Below are 21,024 nucleotides of genomic sequence, written 5' to 3'. Positions count from 1 at the left end.
ACCCGCGATCAGAAAGCTGTTACTGTAGCAAAGGTTTTGACGAAAGAGTGGTTTCAGAAATTCGGCATCCCCATGAGACTTCACTCTGATCAGGGTCGAAACTTTGAAGGAGAGGTGATAAAAGAGCTCTGTATTCTCTACGGTGTGAAGAAATCTCGGACCACTGCGTACCATCCGCAGGGGAATGCTCAGTGTGAACGTTTCAACCGGACGATGCATAACCTTTTGAGCACCCTTACGGATCAGAAAAAGAAACGGTGGCCTGAATACCTTCAAGAGTTGGTGTATGTCTACAATGTAACGCCCCATTCTTCCACTGGATTTTCTCCATACGCTTTGTTGTTCGGTCAGGAACCGCGTTTACCGGTTGACTTTCTGTTGGGGATCGGTTTGGAAGAAGGAGGTGGTTTACCGACCACTGAGTGGGTTCAAGTCCACCGAGAACGGTTGTTACAGGCACATCAACTGGCGAACCGGAATCTACAGCAAGCGGCACATGAGCGAAAGAGGCGCCTTGATAAGAAAGTCAGAGGAAAATCACTTCAGCTTGGTCAACGTGTCTTGTTGCGGGATCACGGTATGGGTAGACGCAAAATCCATGATGCATGGAAGTCAGAGATTTTTGTTGTGGTCGAAATACCCGATCAGGATGGTGGACCATATGTCATAAAACCTGAAAACGGAGGTGCGCCGTTCCGAGTAAATAGGGCAGAGATAAAAGAACATTTGACTCCTGTGCAACAAGCCCCTCGGGCATCCATTAGGTTGCCAGAATTTCAGTTCCAGAGACGTGAATCTAGTTCAGATGACACGGATGAGTCAAGTTCTGAAGATGAAGTTACAGGAAACGGGGTTAGATGGGCAAACAGTTCGTCTGGAAGACGAAGGGTAACTAACTATTCCCGTCAGCGTCCCCAGCGACAGGGTGCTGGGACGCATTCAAACTTGCATCATTTACCACGAGGACCGTCCGCTTCGGTTCAGTCGGTGGTGGTATCTGAGAATTTTATGCTGTCTCTAGTCGACAGGCTGCTCAAACGTACTGAGTAGAATGTAATTAGATTTTACAAATTTTATGCTGTCTCTAGTTGACAGATTACTCCAATAGATGGGGTAAGCTGTAATTAGATTTTATAAATTCTATGCTGTCTCTAGTTGACAGATTACTCCAATAGATGGAGTAAGATGTAGCTAGATTTTACAAGTTCTACGTTGTTTCTAGTCAATAGACTACTCAAACATATTGAGTGGGGTGTGACTAGATTTTAGATTTTGTATTTTTGAGATTAGTTGGTTATTGAACTTTAATTTGTTCGAGTATGGCGTCTCCAGCCTCGTACGCCTCAGGAGCAAAGTATGCTACCTGTAAGGGATTAGATGACCTTTTTCTTCCTTTGTGCTCTCTGCTATCGTTTGGTTTGTCTTTACTGTCTTCTCCGCTCCCACTTTCTAATTCTCTTGGCTGCATTTTTTTTAGGGATTCTTGGGTTTGTGTATGGCGTCTCCAGCCTCGTACGCCTCAGGAGCAAAGTATGCTACCTGTAAGGGATTAGATAACCTTTTTCTTCCTTTTTGCTCTCTGCTGTCGTTTGGTTTGTCTTTACTGTTTTCTCCGCTCTCACTTTTACTGTCTCCTCTGCTCTCGCTATTTTCTTGGTGGTATTTTGTAGAATTTGAGTTCTGGTGCTTATTGATGTCTTTGTTTGAAGACAGTGTGTATACTGGTTTTGTTTATTAGAATGAATATTAGTGGATTTTTGAAATAGATTCTGAAGGATTGTATGGTTGCCTATGAATACTCCTGTTGAATGGTTTAATTGTGATGAGTGACATGAGGTTATTGCTGATTTTTGACTAAAGGTTTGATATTCTGGGTGAGTTTTAAGGACTTCCAGTTTTTTCATTGCCTTGGCAAGTGGTCATTTTGTTAGTTGATTAGAAGATTGTGTTGCCAAGTACAGTTGGGATACAAAGAGGGGACATGCATTGATAAATCGTAAAGGTTGTCAGTATTTTGTTCTGATGTATGCTCAAGAGAGATCAGATGCTTTGATAAATCGTAAAGATTGTCAACATTTTGTTCTGATGTATGCTCAAGAGAGATAAAATATTTGATAAGTCGTAAAGATTATCATTATTGGTTATCTGGCAAGTGGTGAACATAATTCTTTGTAAAGTGAACCATGGAACTGCCTCTGTTAAAGATGAGTTGTGATTTTTTGTCAACTTGTGTGAGTTGGATGTCGACAGGAGATAGGATTATTGGCACTGGAAGGATTATGTGAAATTTGTATTTCAGAACCTATTAGTTTTAGAGAAATATTGTTATAGTCAGTTGATGGTTGTTTTTGTGTGAAAGTTTTTGAAATGATTTGAGGATGGAGAATATTATGTTCTTGGGAGGTTAAATATGTTTTTGAATTTTTCTGATTCTGGCATGTCGCCAGGAGACGACAGTCTAAGTTGGGGAGGATGTGAGCTTGGGAACGACAGTTACGGTACACATGCACTCTTGTGCATCCGTGTGAACTCGTGGTACCTCTATACTATCGGGGATTCATTAAGGTTTCCGAGACTGAGTTTCATTTCTATTGAATTGGTCTCGCGGAATAGCCGATTCTAAAATTTGCATAGGTAAAACGATTGTTTTTTTGATACAAGCCTCTAGAGTAAATTTTGTGATTAATGTTTTTGTGAACAAGAAACAATTGACAGGTGGCTTTGTTCCATCTCCTTTTTCTCTCCGCCGCGATGTAAAGTTGAATAGTTGAAGTTGACGTTAGGCACTAACTAAAGAAAGTGGGGCTGCCTGACACCCCTCGAGTTGAATGGGTTAATCTTGTGACACCGGCGCACAGGATGTGAACGTTAAAACTGTGCTTTTGCTTGGAATCTTTGAGGGAAAAAGACGTGAATTTGGTGCGGCGTGTTTTTAATGCCGTTGTGTTGTGACATGTCTGTCACGGCCGGAAATCTTTCCGGAATGTGAGGATTCTTTTGCTGGTAGGTTAAAACAATTTTCTTTCTGTAAATGGGTAGGCGGTGAAAAGAATAGTATGCTGCTTGGGGGGAGGATTTATTTGAATGTTCAAGTAGATTGTTTTGTGAGTTGGAATGGTGGGGAAGATTTTTATGTGTGAATGCTTTAGAAGACCGTTGTTTGAGAGAACGGTATATGTATTGTAGGCATGTTATTTGGTAGGAATGATGTGTTTTGTTGTTTAACGAGTTAGCTTGTGGTAGTTGAAATTGTTGATTTGTTTACGTATGCTTACGGCGTGCATTCTGTGGTTTGCAGGATGTCGGAGCGTGCGACGGGGTTCGGGTTTTAGTTATGTTTTTTCTGGTCTAGTTAGATTCAGGTCTTTTCTTTTTTAGAGGGGTTTAGTTAGGTCTGGGTTTAGTTAGATCTGTTTTGGTTTAGTTAGGTCTGGGTTTAGTTAGGTCTTTTTCTTTTTTTAGTGGGTCGTAGATTTGTTTTTATAGACTAGGTTTTGTTAGTGAAGAGTAGTTAGATTTAGTGGAGAGATTTTGGTCAGATTTTGTTTTTGTAGATTTGGTTTTTTTAAAGAATTGTTTTTTAGGTTATTTTTTTAGATTTCGTTTGTTTTAAATTAGAGTCTCATTGTGGTTTTTTTGGATTAAAGTTGAGAGTGAAGATTTAGAGTAGAGTGTAGTTTGGGGAAAGGATTTGGTGTGTTTTAAAGGGTATCTTTAAGGGAAGAATGTAGTTTTAGAATGAAGAGTGAGAATATTGTTTTTTTTTAAAGTTGTTTAGTCCTATACAGTGAAAGTTGTATTTGAAGATAAACCCCCGTTATCCCACATTTTCCCCATTTCATCGTATGGAATAAAAGAACCTGGGTAATATAACTTGTGTCGTCTGCTTTAGTGTTTGAGTTCAGTACGAAAGAGGAAAGTAGATTGGCACACGGTTACACTGTAAACAACAATCATTATACACACAAAAACCTACATGTTCTTACAAAAAAAAATCTGTCATCGGGATACCGTAAACAGACAATTTTGTTGTTGTTGCCTAATGCATGTCACAAAATTGTACCAAGCTCTGGAAAATAACCCGTATCGTGTAAATAGAGAATACTACATGGCTTACTGTGTCGTACCAGATTTACACGAGTTGTTTTGTTAAATATTGAACTGCGAGCCAAAGCGAGCTGTTCACTATTTGAAAAAGCAACGAGTGTAAATCTGGTACGACACAGCAAGCCATGTAGTATTCTGTTTATCCTACATACTGTACTTACGTGTATTTTACTGAAAATATCTTGCAGACGAGGCAGCTAAATTGAAGACGCTTGTTTTGGAACCTCGATCTCTTCTAAAGCCTCGTGCAATCTATTACGTCAAAGCAAATAAACGTCACTCTGAAAGTGTGGCGTGACGTGTTAGTTCTAAAGATTCATCAGGGTAATTAGCGAGCGCAATTTTTGTTTCTATAATGACGTTTGTCTCGGTGACTTTGGCATCATAAGCAGTGGAAAAACAGGTCCCTGCCAGACTTGCTTGACATGACCTCATTTACATGATATACACACGTGTGATTTGAACGATTATTATCTCACGGGTGTCTCTCTCACGTATATAGGATAAATGATCATGTCCACCACATCAGATCTAAACAAGAGTTTATCTGGGATAAGAGCACCCATCCAGTTGGACACATGCCAATTTTTGCTGAATTAATTCAGTAGATTGACAGGGGTGGCCGGGGCCATGCAAAATAGATTCAGAGAAAAATTGCCACTCGGCACAAAAAGCCGTCTTACTGTTGACTATTGGTACGTGTTCAGGTGGATGCTCATGTTCCATGTAAAAGTTTGGACGGATCTATGGCAATTTACACGATACTGAATTTTCACTGGAAAGAAGGTATCTTTATAAAATGTACCAAATTAAAGATACGCAGGGTTTTTCAGAGCATGTTTATCGCAAACTCAAAGCCTATTTCTTATCACCACGATACCTGCATTTAGCATGACTACCGTTAAACAAAAGACCTATTCAAAACTCTCCAAGCTGCATGTATACTTTTCTGCCCTTAGAGCTTGGCATACTTGCAAAATGCATGGTGCTTTGACTAATGACATGTTTGTGATAACAGCGACACTGAGGCCATTACTGATTACGTTTTGTCACAGTGTAAACGGAAAAAGAGTGCAGTAATAACTCTTTCGCCGTCCAGTTTAAATTAGGCTTTCTCCTGACTGAAAGCACGAAGGTACTATTATTCCTTTCCGTTATGCAATCATGCACACCAATTACGTAGATCCGTTCAGGCTTTTTTTTTCTTTTTCTTTTTTTATTTACACGGGATGAAAGCAACCTTTCACGTCAACACATAGCAAACCTCTGCAGCCGGGCTGTTTTCTGTGAAGGCTGACTGAGTTGAACGTTTTTGCTGAATTAAAGGTACTGAACTTGTCAAATCCAGGTGCACGGAGCCATTGGGGCTTTTAGTCATACCTCAGGCAGCTATCCGTTAGAAGAACTACCAAGTTTCATTGACTTGCACCCAAAGAGTCAAGAACTGCGATTTTTTTACGAATTAATTTCGTACTCGGACCCGGCAGGTCTAGGCCTATTTTTGGATCTAAATTTAGATCAGGTGATCACCACATCATGCACAAAAAGACACGTCACTAGCAAACTATGTCAGACGTCATCATGAGTTTGTGTAAAACAAAATGGAGGCCGGAATCACTCAGTTGAATCGAACTCCGACCAAACACCACGTAATAACTAGGTTAATTTATGCACTCGCGTGAACAAGAAACTGTCGAGCTTCACAGATGTCGTCGTTGGGTAGTTTTGGGTTTGTTTTACTACCACAGGAGGATTTTTAAACTGTAAATGCACTCAGCTGCAACAAAAACGCAAAACGAAGGCTGTGAGCTGCACGTTAATGTTGTGACCAACTTCCCCTACGTCCAACTACACAACTAATTAAGAAGAAAATGTCCACTCTGCACACAAAACAGCCCAGGGCCGGACCAAGTTCGTTTGGGGGGGGGGGGGGGGGGGGGTTCCAACTGAAGGCAGGGGTCCAAAGTCCACATTTTTTTTTCTCTGAGAGGTACATTGGATGGCCAGGGGGGGGGGGGGGGGTCCGGAACCCCAGGAACCCCCCCCCCCCCCCCCCCCCGCCAGATCCGGCCGGCCTGCACTGCCAGGTGGTTGAATTGATTTCTGGCCACGGTATGGTGCTTGTCTTGAATGTGAAAGTCTGGTCAGATAAGTGTCAATTTACTTGATGGTTTGCACTAAAAAGAGGTATCTTTATAAAAAGGTATACCTAATGATAAATAGTCTGAGTTTTCTAGTGCCCGTAAACTTGATTGCAGAAAAAAGCCTGTTAGGCTTACGCCCTTAAACGCTCATCCGTGTTTAAATTATTTAGTTGTTCCGCAGCATAATCAGTCTATTTCCTGATTAATTCAACCAACCAAGAAAGTTAAACTTTGTAGTTTTCCATAGCTTTAATTGCGCATGCCAGCTCTGTTCTTTGTTTTACCGCTATTGATCAATGACTGAATGATATGTGCTCAGAGCATCAACAGAACGAATCTGTCATAAGTTCCCTATAATGGAGAACAGGTTTTTTCAAAACAAACTATAACAAATAGAAAATAATGACTATGCTTTACTTATGAATCGTACGAAGAAACTTCGCGTGCATGTCAGTGGACAGCCTTCCACACTCCTAAACCGGTTTCGTCGACTCCAACCGGAATCGGTTCTGTGGCCACGTGATCAATAATCAACTTCCGCCTCCGCCATCGTTCGTTGTTTGTTGACGTGAGGAAGAAACACTTCGATTTTTTAAACCGCAGAAGAGATTCTGCGAGGATCCAATGCAGGTCAGTGAGGTTATCATTCTTAAGATATAGTGGCCTATATAGTTCCGTTCGAATGAAACTGCATGATTTACTAGAAGCAAGATTGTGTCGAATCTGCAAGGTAAACTGACATGCATTTGAACGCAACTTTGGCAGACGACAGAAACACAAACAGAGCCGCATGGCAGCACGAGTCACGCTGAACCTCCGAAGTTTGTGCGATGGCATGTAATTTCTGAGTAGGTTATTTACTCCCTTGTGAATTTGAAAATGTTAATGATAATGTATGATTACGGTCACTTCAGAGAAAGAGAGAGGTTGTAGTGTCACTGTCAGTTTCAAACTGAATGCATTGTTGTGCTTGTAAGTAGAACAAAAGAGAGACTGCTGTAGACATAACATTTATATCTCGGTGTTTAATTGTACAGGTTGATTTTTTTTAGGTCAAAGCTGCAAGAATGTTCGAGGATAGTTAACATGCAAGATGAGTGCCAATGTTGCTGAGTTCCAACTTGTACATTTTATATGAACACCGCAACCATCTCACTCTCAGTAAATTAAATTTAGGTATAGTCTGAGTAGGGTACACATGTTGTTCGTTCAGCCATTTATGATTAGCAATCAGTTTGACAACTTACAGGTTAAGTGGCGATATTTGTCAAAGTGAAATGTGTTTCGTTTTCTCACAGATGCATGGGCGTACGTCGCACTTAGTTACATATCATATATCACAACCAACTGTTCAGATCACAGTAGGCTGTTATCGTCCTCGTCGCCCACCAGCTATTCGGACATATGTCAAAGACTGAAATAAACTGTCATTTAAAAATGAAAAAGGAGAGTGGGATTGGCCGTGGTGTAGCGATCAATAAACTTATTAAGTTTCTTCTTGACTGACCAGCGTTTTTGTTTGGTCATTTCGCATGCGCACAACTTAATTGCATTGCCTGTTCATCTCACTTTATAAAGTTTATTCTCTGAAAGACTCAAAACAAGTGATAATATGCTTTTCCTACTCACTTGAAAAATAACACTTACAGCCAAGTGACATTCAGACAAGATGGCATGAAATGGAAAGATAGTCGAGGGGCTCAGAGAGATATATTATAGGCGCCACATGACACACACTATACACATACACACACACTAACACACATAATTATATTACAAACACACGCGCGGGAGCAAACAGAAACACACAGACACACCCACACCTGGCAGTGATGTCATTACGTACACTTAAACCGGCACGGTTGGCCTAGTGGTAAGGCGTCTGCCCCGTGATCGGGAGGTCGTGGGTTCGAACCCCGGCCGGGTCATACCTAAGACTTTAACATTGGCAATCTAGTGGCTGCTCCGCCTGGCGTCTGGCATTATGGGGTTAGTGCTAGGACTGGTTGGTCCGGTGTCAGAATAATGTGACTGGGTGAGACATGAAGCCTGTGCTGCGACTTCTGTCTTGTGTGTGGCGCACGTTATATGTCAAAGCAGCACCGCCCTGATATGGCCTTTCGTGGTCGGCTGGGCGTTAAGCAAACAAACAAACAAACGTACACTTAAACTTGACTGAGACTGAAAGTCATACCTTTTTTTCTTCTTCTTCTGCATGCATGTGTGGGCTGTGACACCATTGTACTTGTAGGAACGAGTAGGTTTGTTTTTCTCCACTGTTTACTGATATTTAGGCAGTGATCATGGTGTTTGTTTTTGTATTTATACATGTATAACTATACTAGATGATTACCCGCTTCGCCGGGTACCGGCTTCGCCGGGAAGAAGTAGAGCCGAATACCAGGCTGCGCCTGGGACCCGGCTTTGCGCAAAACACTGGAGACCTTCTAAAAATAGTAACGTGCAGTGACCTTCTAAAAATAGTAACCTAGTAACGGGAATATGGATTGACGCCACACGGAGGAAGGGAGATAATCGCGGCTAAAAACACTGGAGAAGATAAGGAAGAGTTACTGGTAGTGGATCCCGACAACAACAACAAAATCGGTTCAGCGCGCACAGCGCTGCGCGCTGAGAGCACGTGTTGAAATATCTCATCGATGAGGTTGTGTCCGGGGTGTAGCTGAATACGGTGTCCAAATTTGAAAAAGATCCACCGAGAACTTTGGCCGTGCATCGCGAACAGACAGACAGACAGACAGACAGTCACTAGTCGTATATATATATAGAAGTTTAACCTCATGAACTCTGAGGATTACAGGATCTTTTTTTGTGGGTACTTGGTCTTGTGCTTGCATGTGCACATAAAAGGGGATGATCGAGGCACTAGCAGGTCTGCACATAGTCATAATATTATTTATCCTACATACGCGAGAGAGACACCCGTGAGATAATAATCGTTCAAATCACACGTGTGTATATCATGTAAATGAGGTCATGTCAAGCAAGTCTGGCAGGGACCTGTTTTTCCACCGCTTATGATGCCAAAGTCACCGAGACAAACATCATTATAGAAACAAAAATTGCGCTCGCTAATTACCCTCGATGAATCTTTAGAACTAACACGTCACGCCACACTTTCAGAGTGACGTTTCTTTGCTTTGACGTAATAGATTGCACGAGCCGGAGGCTTTAATTAGAAGAGATCGAGGTTCCAAAACAAGCGTCTTCAAATTAGCTGCCTCGACTGCAGTACATATTCAGTAAAATACAGGTAAGTACAGTATGTAGGATTTAACAGAATACTACATGGCTTGCATGCTGTGTCGTACCAGATTTACACTCGTTGCTTTTTCAAATAGTGAACAGCTCGCTTTCGCTCGCAGTTCAATATTTAAAAAAACAACTCGTGTAAATCTGGTACGACACAGCAAGCCATGCGGTATTCTCTATGTTCACTGAAGACTGGGGGAGTAAAAAATCTTCACCCTTAATAACGCACTAGGTGCGAACCCCCGCGCACCTTCCGCACAGAAGGCCAACTTCCAATAAGTATAACCACTACACTATGCGCCTGTCTACACCTCTATACTTCTTCACACAGTAATTTGATTAATCTTTTTTTCAATATGGTGCATTTTTGATCAGGTGTTTGAATGTTTTGCCTTTGTTAGCATGCTTGCAGCTTGTATTGATGCACAAATTATTGGCATGTTCGCCTCACGTTGAAAATCCGAAAGATGCTGACTGCCACACACGTCCCCATGTAATCCCCTGAACACGAAGAGCATGGCTCTCGTTGGTGGTCATGTGACAGAATTTCGGCATGTTATTGTTCAAGTTTGTTTGATCAACTAGATGCTGCTGTTGTACGATTCAAAATCTTGATCCTTCATCTTGTCGCCTCAGAAAGTAGAAGTAGGTCAGATTTTTCTTTAACTTTAACAATCACCAATGTTACTTCTGTTGATAGGGTTAGTTTTGACCATGTGAACGTGTAAAGCTAAAAGTGTATAGTGGAACTTTCATTCATCACACCCTCTCCCGTCCTGCTTTAAGACTTCCACCCTTTTCAGTCCTTGCTTTTTTTCAGATTTTCTGCTCATAACGCCTGTAAATTTACCTTCATTTTATGGATCCCTCCTCTTAAGACCTGATTTTCTGGGCCTCAAAGTCAAAGGTGGTTCTAATGCAGTCGGGTGCTTAAGACAGTGAGATGCATTCCCCCCTCTTGTGTCTGTCATGTGATTAGTTGCTAAACTTCATAATTAAAACAGTTGAATTCATTAAATGTTCTAGAAAGTAGAACACTGTCACTTTGTGAGAATCAAATGTATTGAGCGATTGAAAAAGTAGAACAGAGTGATTCTGGTATTATGTGCACTCTCATTCACACACAAAGAAAACATACACACTCATGTATGTGCACAAACACACACACATGCACATTGCCCCGCCCCCCCCCCACACACACGCACGTATACACCCCACCTCCCTACACACACACACACACATTGTGTAAGCAAAAGGTAAAGTAGTTTATTAGTAACTATACCCGTACCGGTAAATTGTTTTGGACTACAGAGAGTAAAGTATTAACTGTGTAATTGATATCAAACTTAATTCTCAGGAGCATTGTGTGTACCACCTTTTCCATACTAGCCCTGACAGTCCAACAAATGGTGTACTCACTTTTGGCTAGTGCATGATTCTGAAAATTTACTAGCAAGAGAGCAAACTTTACTAGCCAAACCAACAATTTGTTTTGGCGAGTAAATCATGAACATTTCTACTTGCCAGTTACATGTTTCTACTCGCCATGGCCAGTACAGTACTCGCCACTTTCAGGCCTGCATACTGTAACCAATGTCACTCTGATTTAGTGTGAATAAAGATTTAATGTGTATAAGTTCTTGCTTTTTCCCATGTAACTTTCTTGTAATGGATCATAGTCCTTCGGGTGTATGAACCATAATATATTCACTGATACTATGAAACCTTTGCTCCTCGTATCACAATGTTATTGTAATGAAATGGTGTTCCTTCTATTTCCATGTGCATTATTATTGTGATACTGTAGATTCACACTGTGCACATATGAGGAATACTAATGAGCCCAGAGGAAAGGAAGTCAAAAAGCATTATTTGATAAATTGTTCTCTATAAGTTGGTGATAATACAAATGTATATATATATATATACTAGAGGAATACCCGGCTTCGCCGGGGTGAATCGCGAGACAGAGACAGACAGCGTGGCGGTTCATCACAATCACCTCTGCAGGCGAAGTCCTGTCAAACGGGATTGAGAATTTTAGAGCTTATTTCTTAGCCCTATATTATCTGTTGTGGCTTCTCAAATGCCAGAACATACAGACAGACAAAAGCCGCTAGACCCCATCACAAACAGAACTCTACAATCCACAGGTTTTTGCCCACACACACACACAAACACACACACAGAGAAGCCGTATATATATATATGTATATCTATATCTATAAATATATAGAGATAGGTGAGAGTGTATTTTTCGCGTGGCTATAAATTGATTCGACCTTTTCACTTTGACAGTAAGAACAACTTACGGGTGCAAGGGAAGCGTTCTGGACAGCGCAGTGACATTCTAAAAATAGTTACTCAGAAACGGGAATTTGGGGTGAACGGCGCGAGACAGAGACAGACAGCGTGGCGGTTCACCACAATCACCTTTGAAGGCGAAGTCCTGTCAAACGGGATTGAGAATTTCTTGGCCCTATATTATCTGCTGTGGCTTCTCACATGCCAGAACATACAGACAGACAAAAGCCGCTAGACCACATCACAAACAGAACTCTACAATACACAGGTTTTTGCACACACACAAACACCCACACACACAGAGAAGCCGTATATATATATGCATATCTGTATCTATAAATATATAGAGATAGGTGAGAGTGTATTTTTCGCGTGGCTATAAATTGATTCGACCTTTTCACTTTGACAGTAAGAACAACTTACGGGTGCAAGGGAAGCGTTGTGGACAGCGCAGTGGACAGCGCAGTGACATTCTAAAAATAGTAATAGTAACTTAGAACTGAACGGGAAAGCCACACGAAGGAAGGGAGATAAACGCCAAACACTGGAGAAGATAAGGAAGAGTTACTTATAATGGTGAAATGAACACAAAAACGAAAATGAGTTCAGCGCTGCGCGCTGAGAGCACGTGTTGAAATATCTCATCGATGATATTGTGTCCGGGGTGTAGCTGAATACGGTGTCCAAATTTGAAAAAGATCCACCGAGAACTTTGGCGTTGTGATGTGGTGTAGCGGCTATGGTGTGTCGGTATGGGGGCCCGGGTAGCTGAGGTGGAACCAAAATAGCTGAGGTTGGACCAAAATCGGTTCCGCGCTGCGCGCTGAGAGCACGTGTTGAAATATCGACCAGGTTGTGTCGTGTCCCGGGTCTACCTGAATATGCCCACCAAATTTGAAGCAGATCCATCGAGAACTTTGGCCGTGCATCGCGCACAGACAGATACACAGACAGATACACAGACACACAGACACACAGACACTAGTCGTATATATATATAGATGTCAGCAACAAACCGTTTAACTTACTTTTTGCAGTCTTTTCCCCACTGGTCTATCTTTATTAGTACTTAATTACAGGTTCCTAGTTTTGACAATTTTCTGTAGAAAAACTGGCCTACACATTTGACAAGTGTATATGGTGACCCACCAAACCACCCCCCTCCCCGTCCCCGTTTTTTTGTTGTTGTTTTTTTTTGTTTTTTGAAAAGGGCTTGCTGCTTCTTACATAATTTAATTTAGAGATTTTATGAACAGAACATTTGGAAACAAACAAACTTGCTGCCCCTTTCCCCGGAAAACAGTGTCAGTTTTGGACAATGCACTCTATAACTTTCCTGAAAGTTTTATGATTTCCCACTTTATATTGAATTTGTCTTTTATACAAGTTGATTAGTTAAACATTACATAGCTTTTATGCATTAAAATGTTTGAAAACAACCTGTCTCACAGCTTGAAATGAAAGCCTGCAAATGCAATGGTATGCTGGTGCTGTTTTATAGCAATAATTCCAAGACTTTAACGATGCCATTATGTTCTCACTTAGTATTATTGTTAGCAAATGTCACATTACAGTTGACTTGTGTTGGAAAGTAGAAAGTGTCTACCCATTAATCAATTACAGTCGTATTTGTCAGGCTTTGTTTATGTTTTTTCCTTTTCTTTCTCTTCAAACTCTGAAATGTTTGTCTGACTTGGAAGGAGTAAAGGCCCTGAGAAGTTGGTGTTATGTGTAGTTGGTCTTTTGATCGAGTTTCTTACTTTTTCGGGAAGGCTATTTCCGTAAAACGACAGGTGCAGGACAGTGTATAACGTTTAGGGGATGCGTCTCTGTCTGAGAGGGGTGATCGAATCTCGGATATTGCTTCCTACTTTGCGCTTGTCAAAACTGATTTGCATGGCTTCCGTAGGGCAATTCCGCACCAGTAATAAACAGTAATCTAATCGGGACTATTCCCCGGGAAAGGGGGGCCCACTTCACAGTCGAAAAGAGAGAAAAGTACAAGGAGACCGCAAAATCATGTCCCAAGACTATCAGCATACAATCAAAATACTTGAAGTGCTAGTTGTGAGTCCATGAAAACGTCATCCTCAGACCATCAGTAGGCAGTAACAAGACTTGAAGGGGTGAGAAAGCTAAACCACATCCCAAATAGAGTCTGTGAACAGTAACAGGATCTGAACTAGAGAGACCTCCGACTGAAGCTGCGAATCCAACGGCATGCAGAAACAAGAGACCTGAAAGAGTGAGACAGCTAAAGCGTCACATCCCCAAGACTTTTGAAAGTAAATATTAGTATAATACTTATAGTAACAATAGCTGAGCTAGAGAGACCGTAGAATGAGCCCGTGAATTCAACGACTGGCGTGCATGCAGAAATAATAAATCAAGCAGCTAGACCGCACATTCAGCCTGCAAGTTCCTCAACAAACATTAACAAGGCTGGAAGTAGCGAGACTTGGGAATCAATCTGTCAACATACTAATGACAAGATTTGAAGTTGTGTGGCTGCAGAAGCCGAACTGTCCATCGATATATAATATGCAGTGCCCAGGCTTGAAGTAGCTAGACAGCAGAATTAAACTCCAACATCAGTCAGCATACAACAACAAGACTTGAAATAGTGAAACTGCAAGTGTCAAACTCCGCTTCCATCAACAATCAGTACAGAAACTTGGAAGAAGCGGTATCTGGCTTCAAGCAATAAGAACTAAAGTAGCGAAAACGGTGTCTGGCTTCAAGCTTGTTAACACACAGCAATAAGAACTAAAGTAGCGAAAACGCGAAATCAAACTGCGAGTCTTATCAACATACGACGACAAGACTGAAGCAGCGAGACTGCAGAATCAATCAATCAACAGTCAGTACCGAGACAAGGGAAGTAGCAATATCTGGCTTCAGATCTGTCAACACACGGGCATACGAGTTGAAGTAGCGAGACCGCAAAATCAAACTTGCTAGTCCGTCAACACACAATAACAAGACTTGAGAGGCAGAAGTCGAGGACGGTATAGGACGAGTAGCAAACCAGATTCCCACACTCCTCCAACAAGCTGGTGACGACGTTAAGGGCCGTGGGACCGTCATTTCCAGCCTGCCCGAGTGTCGATTGGCAATGGCAGCAGGACACTTGTTTGGCTCAGACTTTTGTCCTCGTGGTGGACTGATAGAGTCTGTAATTGTCTTCGATTGTGCTTTGTCTCTGCGCCATAATGGCGGGTTGCAGACCGCGGGGTGCCGGCTAGCTGGCAACCAGGCGCGGGTCTTCCCCCTTTCTCCCCTGAATATCTCGTCTCCTGGCCAAGTGCGGTCCCCTGATTGTCAGAGGCAGGGTGCCATCTAAGAGTGTAGGAGCTGTCCCTGTGCCATTTTTAGTTTTTGGGTCTTGTTGATTGATGGTTCAGGGCTCTTGTCGCCAGAGTTCCGGCTAAACAGCGGCTTTTGTTGTTTCTGCGGGCGAGATGGCTTCGGGTTTCTTCCGTTAGATGCTATCGATATCATTGATTGAAACCTGGGCCCCAGACGCTGACTTTCTGCCCTGTCCTTAATCTCGCCGTCGTGTGTTTAATAGATTTTACCCAGGCGTGCTTACCCAAAACAAACCTCAGATTTAAAATGAGGACTTTCGAATTCGCCGAGAAGAATGTGTGTGCGATTTTATGACGCCGGGTGTATAGTCGATCACTTCGATCATGACGTGCTGGGTGCATTGCGCAGTGTTAGCCGTTTGTTCTCTGTAGTTAAGGACTATGTGGCTGATGCAAGATAAGATGATCAGGCCTGGTATATCCCCGCTATTTCGCAAAAAAAGCAGAGAAAGTAAGTCATAAAACCTCCAAAGTTTTGATTTTGTATAATTGCTTCAGGAGAAGAAGAACAAGTCGCGTAAGGCGAAAATACAATATTTAGTCAGGTAGCTGTCGAACTCACAGAATGAAATTGAACGCAATGCAACGCAGCAAGACCGTATACTCGTGGCATCGTCAGTCCACCGCGCACGGCAAAGGCAGTGAAATTGACAAGAAGAGCGGGGTAGTACTTGCGCTGAGAAGGATAGCACGCTTTTCTGTACCTCTCTTCGTTTTAACTTTCTGAGCGTGTTTTTAATCCAAACATATCATATCTATATGTTTTTGGAATCAGGAACCGACAAGGAATAAGATGAAAGTGTTTTTAAATTGATTTGGACAATTTAATTTTGATAATAATTTTTATATTTTTAATTTTCAGAGCTTGTTTTTAATCCAAATATAACATATTTATATATTTTTGGAATCAGAAAATGATAAAGAATAAGATGTACGTAAATTTGGATCGTTTAAAAAAAAAAAAAATTTTTGTACAATTTTCAGATTTTTAATGACCAAACTCACTCATTAGTTTTTAAGCCATCAAGCTGAAATGCAATACCAAACCCCGGCCTTCTTCGAAGATTACTTGACCAAAATTTCAACCAATTTGGTTGAAAAATGAGAGCGTGACAGTGCCGCCTCAACTTTCACGAAAAGCCGGATATGACGTCATCAAAGACATTTATTGAAAAAATGAAAAAAACGTATGGGGATTTCATACCCAGGAACTCTCATGTCAAATTTCATAAAGATCGGTCCAGTAGTTTAGTCTGAATCGCTCTACACACACACACAGACAGACACACACACACACACATACACCACGACCCTCGTCTCGATTCCCCCCTCTACGTTGAAATATTTAGTCAAAACTTGACTAAATATAAAAAGGTGTTCATACACCATCTTCAGTGCCGAATTGCAGTCTGAGAGCGAGAGAGAGAGAGAGAGAGAGAGAGAGAGAGAGAGAGAGAGAGAGAGAGAGAGAGAGAGAGAGAGAGAGAGAGAGCGAGAGAGAGAGAGAGAGAGAGAGAGAGAGACAGAGAGAGAGAGAGAGAGAGAGAGAGAGAGAGAGAGAGAGAGAGATTTGCCATTGGTCGTTTCACACGCACACCCAAGTAGATGCGTGCAAGCAAATAATGTTGTTCTGCTTTACCTTGAACATACAAACTTCTCTGAGACGATCACGTGGATAGGGAATCAGTGTTTCTAAAAAGCTTTCATTGTTATTTCCCTGCGGGCAACTTTAGTGCCATCGATTTTGTACTTAGCCGTGCGATACATATCCTCAAGCAAGAGGATGAGTTCCACCATTCACACTTGAAAAGGGTGATCCTTGTGGCTTTCTAAGGAAATAAATAAACCTGACACCTTAAACCCTGTTCAGTTCTATTGAAAGCTTTTTTGTGCCGTCATCAAGGCATGAGCTCAAAGGGTGTTAAATATTCTCGCAATCAAAACTTGTACCTAGTGGCTTTTTATCTTAAACGACGTGTTAACACGGTTATTGATTTTAAGGTTGAAAATGAAAATTTGTATTTGGTGCTAAGTCATCAGTCGGTAGCAGCTTCCCAACGATTTTCAGTTTGTTAGAAAATCAGCAGGATTGCAAGTGAGATGATAGGTAATCGGCATGAAAATGAGTGAGATGTTCAGAGTTGTCGAACGCTCTTTCAAATACATAGACATTCATATACACACACAAAATACAACCAGAGAAACAAGCAGACAGACACACACATTGAATATGACAAACACACATCCAAGGACTCACAAACATTTGTCTGACACTTTACCGTGTAATTTGTCGCCTCAAGATCGCTCAGACACGAGGACATCACGCAGTCTTTAGCCAAGGACAAATAAACAGACACCACACTCTCACAAGTACAAACACACACACACACACACATCTAACACTTTCATCGTCCAAGGTGTCGTCTCAAGATTAGTCAGGCGCGAAGAAATTACGAACTCTAGGTTTGTTCTCACACCCCATCTGAATGTCACCCGACAGGCGAGGTGGCAGTTTGCTTTGCAAGGTAGAGTCTTTAATGTGCTTTTCCCGAAAGAGAGACCAAGCAGAAAATGGGCTATTGATTCTACATGATGTCTGCTGTCCCTCCCAGGGTCTGCCCCGCTCACGACCATATGTTCTGCCAAGGAGGAAACAGGGAAAGACATAATCAAGAGGGGTGCCATGAATTTGTTCGAATCGAGTACAGAGAAGATAGAGTGCATTCGGCAGAGCGTAGTTTTATGAGGACCCTTAAAAAAAGGGCGAGGATGCGTCTGTGTCTGTCACCTTCTGTAAACGGGTTTTTCGGATTTGATACCAGAATTCCATTTCGTTTTGTTGTTTTTACAAGAGTAGCTCGATTCTATGGTGCTGGAGGTCGTAAAGATCGTGTGCTTGGGAGTACTTTGAGACAGTCGCATTACTTTCCGTGTGTGTTCCGTCTCACTCCTTTGTCGCGCTGTATTTTGTCAAGACTTTTCAGGTGTGATGCCAGAATTTCATTTCGTTTTGTAGTTTTTACAAGAGTAGCTCGATTTCATTGTGCTTAGAGGTCGTACAGATCGTATCCTTCGAAGAACTTTGAGACAGTCGCATTACTTTTCGTGTTTGTACCGTCTCACTCCTTCGTCGCGCTGTATTTTGTCAAGACTTTTCAGATGTTATTCCAAAACTCAATTACGCTTTGTTCTTTTCACCAGAGGTGCTCGATGTCATTGCACTGGGGAACATAAAAATCGGCAGTAAAATAAATTACTTTCCTTCTCTTCTTTGTCATGTGTGATTTTATGCGAACTTTCTTCTGTGGAGAACACAGGCCCTGAAAAGTTTCAGAGCCATGTATTACGTTGGGTTCCGTTTGCGTGTGTTATTCGTGATGTTACCACTACTCCAAATAACAGTAAGCTTAGTTTTAGGTTGTTTTTAGGAGTAAGTGTTGCACATTGGAAAGTTGCATTCTAAAAGTCCGATGGTCTTTTTGGTCACAGAATCATTTTTCAGTCTGAGAAAGAAAGCTTTTATATGATTGGTTCACATTAAAAATGATATCCCGTACCTTCCACGTCCTCAAGTGGCATGCATGACATTACCTGCTATTCAGACTTGGTCGTGTGAAAGACGTTTTCTTCCACACGAGATTACGTTGATTGTCTAACGAAGCCGTGAGGCTGAGTTAGACATCAGCTAATCGAGTGTGGAAGAAAACTCTGTCACACGACCAAGTCGGAATAGCATTTATGTCTCACAGCTTCAACAGAGGAGAGAACAAACACGTTTTGCGTACTCAAGCTTGACAAACCTAAACACAGGAGCAGCCATTGTGGAGAGATCTACTTTTTGACGGAAGTGACCGAACAACTATGAATGACGTCTCGGTATATGTGAATGACGTCACAATCATCGTCACAGTCTGTATCTTTTGAAGCATCGCATTCTTCATGACGTCTTTCTGTGTCTGCATCCGCGAAATGTTTGTTCTTTTCGGGGTCTTTGTCATCTATGTTCAGAACTCTGTCCTTCTAGTTTCAGACTAACAGGCCTCCTGAGCGAGCCACTTTCCAAGGGCAGCTAAATTCGCCTGGGATGCCGTTTTCACTATTCTCAGCGTTAAAGAATTTGTAAAGAGAAGAAACGATAACAGCAGGAGAAATAAAAGTCGTGTGTGCATTTGGGGGCTTTTGGAGGGACGATTTCGAGTTTGAATCCGTTCTTGCACATATGATCCAAAGCGTGTAACATACAATCTTGCACACGTTTGCTTTAGTAGTGGCAAAGAAGGAAAGCGTGTGACATTAGCTTATGTCGTATTTTTATTTCTCCGTGTGTTGTTGTTGGAGAGGGGGCTTGCTGGATGACTTTATTTTTTTTATTTTTACTGAAGCAACTTATACGTTGCCTTCTTCGAAACGTTCGTCTTTCTAAAGGTTGCTGCTCGTAGTCATGTCATTAATGGCGCTTGCTTGGTAATTAACCAAGTCAATCACAAAGGGTCAAGTAGGGGCAAAGACCATTGCTGAACTACTCAGAAGGCTTGAACTTTATATCTGCACAAATAAGGCCACTACATGCCTTCTAAACCCCGACCTGAACTTTGTATCTGCGCTATAACAAACAAGACACCGCGTGTGTTCTAAAAACCGTAAGCACTCGTTCACTTTGCAATCAGCCGAGGGGAAATCCTATCGAACGGCGGTCCGGATGGTCTTGATCGACCGTCCCTGGATTGGTGCGCGCCACTTTATGTCAATCGATCGGCCTCTCTTGTTGTTCCACAACACCCCAGTGCATTAGTGAAAAACACAAAACAAAAATGATGGAGGGGAAAATCTCGATCCTTAACGTGAGAAAAGAGAGAAAACAAAAGAAAGAAGTAGGATGGAACAAAAGAACATAAAAGGGAAGCGGAGAGGCAATTGCTTTTTCTGATGTCAGTCATTGCTATGAAGGTTCAACTGGAACAGAAGACAAAAATCACAGAACAAAGACACAGACCCTCAATAAGAAAAGAAGAAAACAGCTCAAGACGATTTAGTTTTCTAATACCATTTAAGGCTGGGGAGGCGCAAGGCGAGAGAAAATATCGTATCCATTGGAGGAACAGACCACATGAAGCATACAAAGTAGCCGACCCTCAACACGTGGATAATAAAAAAACATTGCGTGGACGGTTTAGTTTTCTGGCAGCCGTCATGGCAAGGGAATGTTCATCATGAGAAAAAAAGGCGTATATGCTGTTGGAATACAACATAAAAAGCAAGCTGAAACCAAACAAGCAAACAAGCAAACTGACCCTCAGCAAGTTAAAGATGAAAAAGAGAGAAAAAGCGCGCTCAGTCGAATCCTAGCTGGACAGAAAGGGTTATAATTATGAGGTCTGAGTTCGGGGTCTATGACTTTCTCTCTTCCCCTTGTCTTTGAGATTCCTGCCCTCTGGTACTTGCCAGTCTGACATGGAGAATCCGACGGGGAATGCCAGGTTCTTTGTCCCCTCTATCCCCCCTCTCTCATTTCTCTCGGTGGGGCGCGATAGGCTTTTTAGAAGTTGAGTGCTTGGGGAGACAGTGTGTTTGCTTCTGTCAATGAGCTGATTTGCCCGCATCAGCCTTCAGGGAACGACTGAGACAGATCTCTCTGGGCACTTTTTGTTGTTACTCGTTGCTGTTCGTTTCTGCGGCTTTGATTTGTTGGTGCCGTCGGGCGGGGTCCAGGAAGGTGAGGAGAGTGCGTTGTTCGTTTGTGGATGTGTGCTCAGGTAGGAGATGGCTTCAATTGTAGCAGTTTTTCTGATTCGTTTATGGATGTACGCTTTGATACACACTACCAGGGT

General features: G+C 42.0%; 1 protein-coding gene across 1 annotated transcript in view; it reads left to right on the top strand.

Annotated features, from left to right (window-relative positions):
- The first annotated feature begins 6,794 nt into the window (after window positions 1-6,794).
- Window positions 6,795-21,024, top strand: part of LOC138981132 (zinc finger CCCH domain-containing protein 10-like) — a 114,507-nt gene continuing 100,277 nt past the window's right edge. Inside the window, exon 1 of the mRNA XM_070353972.1 lies at window positions 6,795-6,881. The gene's annotated coding sequence lies outside the window, so the exon portion shown is untranslated. The remainder of the gene's footprint in view (window positions 6,882-21,024) is intronic.

Source organism: Littorina saxatilis, linkage group LG12, assembly GCF_037325665.1.
Source record: "Littorina saxatilis isolate snail1 linkage group LG12, US_GU_Lsax_2.0, whole genome shotgun sequence".
In the NCBI taxonomy this organism is placed as follows: domain Eukaryota; kingdom Metazoa; phylum Mollusca; class Gastropoda; order Littorinimorpha; family Littorinidae; genus Littorina; species Littorina saxatilis.
Note: the sequence above shows the minus strand (reverse complement) of the source record. Positions and strands in the feature narration are given on the sequence as shown.